Here is a 9,711-nt window from a genome sequence, read left to right as displayed (position 1 = left end):
TTTCTGGGATTTATGTCAAATTTAAACTCTGCACGGTTATTCCCTGTGATGCCCCATAAAACACGTTGTGGTATTCCTCAAGGGGAACTTAAGTCTTTAGTGTTTAAATTCGTATCACAGGTTAAATCAATTTTAGCTGTATTTAAAGGAGACAGCTTTATTCTAATAGCCCCAAAATTGATTTTTAAAACACCTTTAAGCGAACTGTCATGTCCTCTGTTGACTGCAGTAAAACCAGATGGAAGGGAATATTATATAAGCACTCCTCTGTACTACCAGCTTGCTTTGCCCTAAAGAAGTTACTTTTTTCAGCCCTGTATATTTATATAATATTAAATAAAAGCCAATAAATACTTTCAGAGAAGAGCGTGAATAGATTAAGCCATAAAATGTGGAGCCACTGAATGGCCTTTTGAAGTCAAAGGATGAGTGCATCTTCCCCAATATATATTTAAAATACTTATCTTCTTCCTAGAAACTTGGCTGTAAAACGCTGAATGTAATGGCCATTCTGTAATTTAAAAGCTACGCTGTCGACCAGGCATTCCGTAGTTTGTGTTACGCTAATAAATGTCATTAGGACAGAATTAAAATGTTCTATAGCCCAGTGAAAGCTACCATAATTGGGAAGGGAAAAAGCCCCTATTCACCCCAGTCTCTGGATCACTGGCTTAATTCATCTCTGTCCCCAAGAGGAGAGCAGTTTGGTCAGTAGTTGTAGCAACATCAGTCCATTTCACGTACGGGACACAACCTTTTGCAAAAAAAAAAAAATCTCAATAAGGAAAATTTGCATCCATCCTTAAAACACAGGAGAATTGAAGGCAGTTTGTGTTTTCAATTTAGAAAGAAATGCGAACCATGGAAAATAACCCTTTTTAAGGCTGAGGGTTTTTTAGCTTTCAATACTTACGTTCCTTATTACTATCTGCAATAGCACTGTAGTAGCAGCATTGCCTTAGAGAACCAAATCAGAACAGGAAGTGTATATATGGCAGATGAAGAGTTCACCCTCTAAAGACCTAAGGTGGGTTTTTTTTTGCCTTTGAATCAGGGTTGACTCCTGGCAACTGCCTGGACTTGTCCCTGCAGTTTTCTTGGCAAGGTTTTTCAGAGGTGGTTTGCCGTTGCCTCCTTCCTAGGGCTGAGAAAAAGGGACTGGCCCAGGGTCACCAGCTGACTTTGTGCCCAAGACAGGACTAGAACTCATGGTCTCCCGGTTTCTAGCCGGTTCCTGGTGCCTTAACCGCTACACCAAACTGGCTGTCCCCAAGGCATGTGTTACCTCTGAAAGCCTTGGGTAAAAACTCTACAGTGCTTCCAAAAGTGTCATCAAATGACCATTTTTAATGCGACAATAAGGGGAAATGGTTAAATGCACACAGAGTAATTTAGTAACTAGTTAATTTGATTAAATGTAAAAGTAAACCCAGTGAAATTTAGCTTTTATCCTGGCCTGACCTCCTTTTTCAAAGCCACCCCATCAAAGGCCAAAAGAGGTCTTCATCCTGGAAGAAGCTGCATTCGTAGGTTAGGCAGACAAATAATTGGATTATTTTCTGTGTCCCAAACTGATAAAGACTTTTATCCAGTGCTGTACAAAATCCACAGCACAGGTTTAATATTTTTTTTTTTTTTTGGTACTAAAAATGTGTTGTTTCCTGTCCTACTTTGCCAGTGATGAAGTCCTGTTCTTTCTGCCAATCATTTAAATGGATGGAAAGAAGGCCATTTAAAAATGGTTTGCATACAAGAAATGAAAACCAAGGGTTAACCTAAAATGTGAAATGAGCTATGGTCTTCCTATCAGGGGCATCCACAGTGATGGTCACCGGCTTCAAAATGGTAGCCACAACTTGGCCATCAAAGCTCCCTCCCCTTCTACGGGCATTGCATGCATTGCCCACACATAAAACGGGATGGAGTTTGATCACTCATCCATGGTCATCACTCTGAAGCCAGTAACTACTGCTGCAGATACTCCACATAGCCTTCAAAGCTTCTGTAACTGAAGACAATCTAGAAAGCAGTTTATAAGAGAGCATGGAAGGTCATTCTGGACATTAGAATGCATCTTATTTTATAAACTGTAGTTAAACCATAATAAATATTGTTGAGTTCGTTACATTATCTGCACTGCCTACCTTTTCCCCTCCTTTTCTTTTCTTTTGCCCTGCAAGGACGAAACTCCCAATCAATATAAACATGATTGTATTATGTAATTGGCGGGTGATGCATTACAAAAATGATGAAACAAGATTGAGAAAGAAATAGGATGCCGTAAGATACTTGGTGAATATTGATAGACATAGCAGGATTTCTAACAAGGTATACAAAGATGCCGTGCCAGAAGTCCAGGATGGAATAATTTTTGTGCCCAGGCTGTGACCTTTAAAAGCACTCAGCTGAGTTACTTCTCGTCCCTTCTAAGTACACATTGCAAAATTTGTAACTGAAGAGTAAATATTTGATTAGAATACCACAATAACATTACTCTGTGGATTGTTCGAATAAGGCAATACAACATCAACCCATGTTAGTAGCTTTTAATTCCTGTCCAAAATCACAGCAAAATGGGTTTGAAAGCTGAATTTGAAAGCTGGCGATCGCCTCTTCGAGCAAAGAATGCACAAATTGACTAATACCATTTTTTTTAAAGATGCCTTTATCTTAAAGTAAGGAGAGTGGATTAAGATGTCCAGGCCTTAAGGAAACTAATTATCCAGATTAAGAAGAAGTAAAGGATGGCAAGATCTATCTATCTATCTATCTATCTATCTATCTATCTATCTATCTATCTATCTATCTATCTATCTATCTTATCTATTTCCTCCCTCCCCCCCCCCCAATTTCAGGGTGATGAATTTGTCAGCCTTTATATATATATATATATATATATATATATATATATATATATATATATAAATTAAAAAAATGTGCAGGAAAAGTATTGATCCAGCTTTCATTCCAAAACCCTTTCTCCAGATTTCCGACAGACTCGTACTCCTTGCATCTCTCTATATGATCACAAGCCAGGCATGCCTGTGATTCCCAGAATTTAGGACAGAAGACTGAAACTCCTTCCTCCAGTTGAAGTAACTAAGGTACAGTGCACAATTTTGGTCAAGCATCAGAAGGTACTCTGAAAGGCTCCTGGGTGACTCGGAATCTTCCATGTGGATGAAAGAAGGAGCTGGGGATAAAATCCTCATATTTTTCTCTGGGAGGACCCAGAACCACCAGCACGGATCCAGCCAGAAGCGCCTTGTAACGTTTCTCTGCAATATAATCTCTATGGACGGAATTTCCAAAGGCCAGATAAAACTTGCAAGAGGAGATGGTTGGGATGATTTTTTCCCCAGCTCAGGTGGCGTCCAAATGCTTTCCCATAAATAGGAATTGGAATATATTTCTGTAACTTGTAATACTTAATTCTCTGCTTAGTACACCGGTTGCTGATTATCCAACATATGAGTTTGCCTTTGGCACTTCCTCCGAGAGGCCTTTGGGCTGAAGGTGAGGAAGCTGTAAGGCACGTGAAGATCTGCGTCCCGCCGGTGAGTGAGGGACAGGTTGAATGTATGGTCCATCCCTCACTTGTGGAGCGAGTTGCTGTGCAACTCCACGTTCATCCAGATCCACTTCTGAAAGGTGGGCCTGGGTTGCTGAGGTAAGTTGCTCAGAGTCCACTGAAGGTCTCAGTGGTGAAAGAGGACACCGTGGGACTGACCGTACAGTCTCCAGTCCATGGTGATGTGGCAGCCACAGGTGTTCAGGTCAAGACAGGAGAACACATTGCCCCTGCACCCAGAGGGCCACCACCAGACCAGAAGGAGGGTTTCATCAGTGTCATCACTTTGGATGAAGAAAACGTTGGGGGATTCAACGGGACACAAGAACCAGCCCTAGGTTGGCTTGATCTAGATCAGCAGCCAAACGCCGAAGCAACTCGGCAAGGAAGAAAGCCAGGAAGAATCAGAAAACTGGATGGTGAGGCCCTGGTGCAGCCTGGACCCCAAAGTCACTGCAAAGGAGGACGGCCCAGCGCTGGTTGGAGGAGGATTCCCACCACCCTGGCCAGCTAGCAGGCCTCCAGTGATCTCTTTCCCCAGGAACAGCAGGAAGGGAAAGAGGAGGAGCCACTGAAGGGGACAAGCCTCTCTCTTCTATTCCACTCTCCCTGCAAGGAACGGCCACGCCCCTTCCTGATTTGATTCATTCATGCAATTGAGAGGCTGCTCAGCAAATCTGGACAGCCTGCAATTTAAAAAACAAGAGAACATATATTAAAAGAAATCACGAATGGGCTGAAGGCAAGCAGGTCAACAATTAAGAATGAATGAATGAATGAATGAATGAATGAATGAATGAATGAATGAATGAATGAATGAATGAATGAATGAATTCGTCTGACAGGTTCAGTCCTCTCCCTGCCCCAAAACCTGCTGCTTGGATCTTGGGGCGGTGGGAGGGGGGGCTATCCTTCCAGAAGGAAGGCAACCTTCCTGGCTTCCACTGCTGAACCAACAGGATCTGAAGGGCTCCCACTTTTATAGGTGGCTTAAAAGCAGCACCATGTGAATAGGGGTCAGGGGTGTTGGAGGCAGGAGTCCCTGGATGGGCTGCAAGGAAAGCTCAGAAGGGATAAAGTGGCTGGGGGGGGGGTTCTTTGGGCGTGGGCAAAGAGCTGAGGGGGGGCTATGAGGGAAGGAAGAGGAGGAGGAGGCCAAGGGGAGACATCAAGGAAGACAGACACTTCAAAGCAGGGCAGATTTCTGAAAATGCAAGAAAATAGATACAGATATATAAAATAAATCCCCTTTCACCCCTATGGGTGGTCTGTGTCTTCCTCAGTCTTGGGTCCTCTTTCAGAGGCCTGGGAGTTTGAGGGTTCTGTGCAGTATCTGAGCTGCTGCTAGCACTGCACTCTTCTGCACAGAGAGCTCTGATGTTGTTCCTGGGATCTGTTGGAGCCTCTCTCCCAGCTTGGGAGTCACAGCCCCGAGTGCTCCTACCACCACTGGGACCACTTTGGCCTTGACTTTCCACACCTGCTCTAGTTCTTCCTTCAGGCCCTGGTACTTCTCCAGCTTCTCATACTCCTCCTTCCTGATGTTGCTGTCACTTGGCACTGCTACATCTATCACCACTGCTGTCTTCTGGTCCTTGTCTACTACCATGATGTCTGGTTGACTGGCCAGTACCTGCCTGTCCGTCTGGATCTGGAAGTCCCACAGGATCTTAGCCCTGTTATTCTCCATGATCTTCTGTGGAATCTCCCATCTAGACTTGGGAGGGTCTAGCCCATATGCTGTGCAGATGTTCCTGTACATAATACCAGCTACTTGGTTGTTCCATTCAGTATATGCTGTTCCTGCCTGCCTCTTACACCCTGCCACTATGTGTTGGACTGTCTCTGAGGCCTCTTTGTGCAATCTGCACCTTGGGTCCTGTCTAGTGTGGTAGACCCCTGCTTCTATGGATCTGGCGCTTAGTCCCTGTTCTTGTGCTGCTATGATCAGTGCCTCAGTGCTGTCTTTTAGTTCAGCCCTTTCCAGCCACTGGTAGGATTTCCCAATGCCAGCCACCTCAGCTATCTGTCGATGGTACATCCCATGCAGGGGCTTGTCTTGCCATGGCACTTCCTCCACTTGACCTTCCTCCCGTGTCTGCTGCTGTCTCAGCCATTCTCTCAGCAGCTCATCTTTGGGTGCCCTCTTAGTGATGTACTCCTGGATGCTCTGGGTTTCATCCAGGACAGTGGCTTTGACACTCACCGGACCCCGCCCGCCCTCTTTCCAGCTGGTGTACAGTCTCTGGGTGTTGGACTTGGGGTGGAAACCTCCGTACATTGTGAGGAGCTTCCATTATAGGACAACTGTGGGTCTATGATCAGTTCTTTCCTGCATGAAATAATGACCAACTAATCAGCAAACTTGCCGTTCCTTCCTTTGAGCTCAATTAGGGCCAAAGGGTTTTGCTTTTGATGAAAACTGAAGCCCGGTGCTTTCACCACATTTGGAAGCAGTCGCAACGGAAGACAATTATGATAAAAGTAAGTTGACCTTTTTTTTTTTTTTTTTTAGGGTGGGCAAAGAGCTTTTAATTCCTTATAAAAGCAAAGAGATTGAAAGCAGGAAGGTGGAGAAACCACTAATGGTGGGAAGGTAAATAAGATGCACACAGCCTCTTTTTCCTGTTGGTGACATAACAGACCATTATTTAATGGATGCTTGAAAACGGAATCCAGAGCGAATCAGCTGATGTTTTCATGGCCAGAAGTAGACTTCTTCTTTTTCTTCCCCACTTTTACATCAAAGCATACTCTCCAAAAGTACAATTTATTTCCGAGCAATAATAATAGTAATAAATAAACCTACTTGCAGGAGTAAAAAGACTCCTGCAAGTAGAAAGTTAGTTGCAAAGGACTAACAAGGATCTTTTCCCCAGATAGGCTATGACTTGGTAGAGAGAGCCATCTGCTCAGCACTGGTAGAAAATGGCTCCATGAAATGAGACTAGGAGGGTTGGGAATGCACAGGAGGAATCTTTTAAAGAATCCTAGGAATCCGGTATGAATTTGGTGACTTCCAGTGGCAGGAACTGATCCATTCCGGCATGAAGTTCTGCAGTCAAGAGAACTTTGTTAGCTCAACTTGCAGAGTCACATTGAGGAACACTGATGCATTTTTGAAAAAAAACCTAGGTGTATAGAAGTACCTACACATCCAGGCAGAGATACCATTTAATGCTACTGAGAAGGGATATAATTTTGGAATCCTTAAAAAGACTCCTGCAAGTAGAAAACTAGCAGCAAAGGACTACCTACACAAGAACCCTTGTCCCCTTATAGGCTACTTTTCTCACTGCAGGAAGATTTTTAATTTGCAGGCAGAAGCAAAATGTTCTAGCTGGGGCCTGGAATAGTATAAAAACCTAATCAGCATTAACAAGACATAATGATTTGTACTATTCATATTCTAATCTCCAAGCAGTCAGAGCAGCCCAGGGGTGTGTAAGTGTGTTATTCAAGAATGCCAGGGATGGAGAAGGCATAAAAAGTTGTTAAACTAGTGACACAACCTGGAATGTTAAATAAATGAGATAAAGCGTGCACACAACCCATTAAATGCCAGAACATAATACATAATCTATTGAAGAGTTACCAAAACAGCCTAACCAATGTCAGTTTGCTTCATTTTTTAATCCAAAAAACAAAGGCATAGGCAAACTCTGCTTGAAATATGGGGGCAGATTAGGAGATTATTAATCGGGGTGATTAGCGTGGTCCATAATCCCCATTCTGGAATCCCACCAACACGCCCATTTTTCATTTGCAGGGCTTTTCATGCATCCTGCTGGGTTTCTGAAAGGCCTTCAAACAAACCTTGGGGGTGGAGAAGGTTGTAGACTGTTCCCTCCTGTAATCTGGAGATTAATGAATGCAAAAATTCATTGATCTCTTAAATTATTGGTGCCTAGACGCTCTATTTTTAACGCTGTTTATGTAAATAGGGTACGTAACCCTCTTAGTTTCAATTTGAATTGCATATAAACCCCGTTAACGAAGTAAGTAAATAAATATGGGAAGACAATCGTTAAAAGGATTATCAGAAAAAGTTAAAAAGTGCCTTCTACTTCTCTTACATTTTGAGTCTGCATCCAAAACACAAGGGAATGAATTTGATTATTTTATGCATTCCCTCATCCCAATGCTTTTTAAATTATACATTCTGTTTCTTCTGGGAAGCAGTAGCTCTTTTTTTAAAAAAATAAATAAATAAACGTTTGGGTTTGGAGATGCTTAGGATGTTACAGTGGTTTAATTACCTTCAGAAAGCAGAAGAGATCATCAAAATTAGTGAGTGATAAAATAAACTATAAAATGAGACACAGAGCAAGTGGATTGTCCTTTCAGCTCATCAGCACCGTCTTTTCCATTATCCAATACTAATTTTGATTATTTTACTTGAATTTATTAAATATGGGAGAGGAGGGACTCGTAATTCTTAGGAATATAGTCCTGTAGGTCAGAATGGATAGATCTTCAATATGAACATTTTGCATTTTTTTAGAGGTGGTGCTATTTGATAGTGGAAGAAGACACCTGTTAAGCCAATCATTGCTTTGAAAGCTTATGCCTTTAAATAAAATTTGTGGGTTGGAAAACACGCGACCAGATTCCTTCCGATCTTAAACCGATCAGTATCAGAAAGGTGTAGAACGTTTTTCTCAAGCGATGGACTTATTCTACAACTCTAAAGGAGTATAAAGCTGTTTGTTTTTTTCCTGTGTCGTCCAACTTGAGAACCATTTTCATTCAATTTGGGGGAAAAAAAGTTTAAAAACTTTATATTGAGAGAGAGAGAGAGAGATGAAGAATACAATTCTGGCAATTTTTCTGAAAATCAAGGAAGAGGTTCCAGCTGCATTGAACCATCTTCTCCCCAAGGTTCTGCATCCTCCGTTAAATTCCAAAGAAAGACTTCATGAGGGAATTCATCTCATGGAGATTTTTCAAAGCAGAAAATAGGAGCAGCCAGGAAAACTCTAAAGGATGAACAAGCAGAAGTGAAAACACATTCAAGAGGGAATTTCTGCTTGAAGTTTTTTTCAGATTGGGAAGGACGGGCAGTTGAGGGTTTCAGAGTGTTAGAAAGATGAGTCCAGACAACAGTGCTAATCCTTGTTCCCTCCACCCCCTTGAATAGTTGAAAAAGCTCTGAAACATTGCCCAGAGAAATTTTAGAGAAATTCTCAAGTGCTTTGGAGAACAATATAGAAAAACAAAAGTTTCTACTTATTTAGTCTAAAGTGACCCATTCCTCTTTCTTCGTCTTTCTTTCTCTCTCTTCTGGTATGATTTTATTTTTATTAATTAAGTAAAAAGCAATAAAAACTAAACACCCCAAAAAAGAGGGGGGAAGGAATAGAGCACATACATATAACTACATACATAGCAGTATAATTCTCAATTTATGTTATTTACTTTTTTCTTTTTCTATTAACATTATTGCTGTTGCACAAGCTTTACACTCAAACACTTCTGCAACAGACGTAGAGGATTCAAAAGCTGGGATTTAATATAGTGATTAAAAACAATTAAAAACAAACCAGAAAAAAATATTTGTATCTATAAGGAAAAAAAAAAACAAGCAGGCCATATTTTTTTCCCAACAGCTAACTGCTATTTAAATATTTTTACAGGTAGCCCACGCTTACTGACCGCCCATTCAGTGACCGAAGTTACGGCACTGAACAAGGGGACTTATGACCAGTCCTCAAAGTTGCGGTCCCATGATCCCCATTTGCGACCTTCATAACTGGCTTCCAACAAGCAAAGTCAGTGGGGAAGCTGGTAGGAGGTTTCAAATGGCGATCACATGATGTCATGCCTAACAACTGGGCAGGATTCATTTAACAACCGCAACTGGAACTGCCGTTGCTAAGCAATGTAGTCATGTGACATTGCACTTTATGACCATGTTGCTTAGCAATGGAGTTGCCAGCCCCAATTACCATAGTTAGCCAAGGACTACCTGTAAAATTAATAAATAAAATTAATAATAGGACTGGCTCTTGCCCTCAGTTTTGTAATTACATGCGGAAATGAGGTGAAGAGCTGCAAAAAAAAGCTTGCTTAGACCAGAGTCAGGGGAAGAGTATTCTCTTGTGAAGCCTTGCATCCGTTCCAGAGCTTACTTGGTGACA

The 9,711-nt window shown here is 41.9% G+C and overlaps 1 pseudogene; it reads right to left on the bottom strand.

The window, feature by feature from the left end:
- Positions 1-1,965: 1,965 nt before the first annotated feature.
- Positions 1,966-9,711, bottom strand: part of LOC103064062 (4-galactosyl-N-acetylglucosaminide 3-alpha-L-fucosyltransferase 9-like) — a 32,385-nt pseudogene continuing 24,639 nt past the window's right edge.

The sequence above is a fragment of the Python bivittatus genome, unplaced genomic scaffold (genome assembly GCF_059951505.1).
Source record: "Python bivittatus isolate LINGU-HERP-01145 unplaced genomic scaffold, Pbiv_v1 ctg000590_np1212, whole genome shotgun sequence".
Lineage (NCBI taxonomy): Eukaryota > Metazoa > Chordata > Lepidosauria > Squamata > Pythonidae > Python > Python bivittatus.
This window is presented reverse-complemented; position numbering and strand designations above follow the sequence as displayed.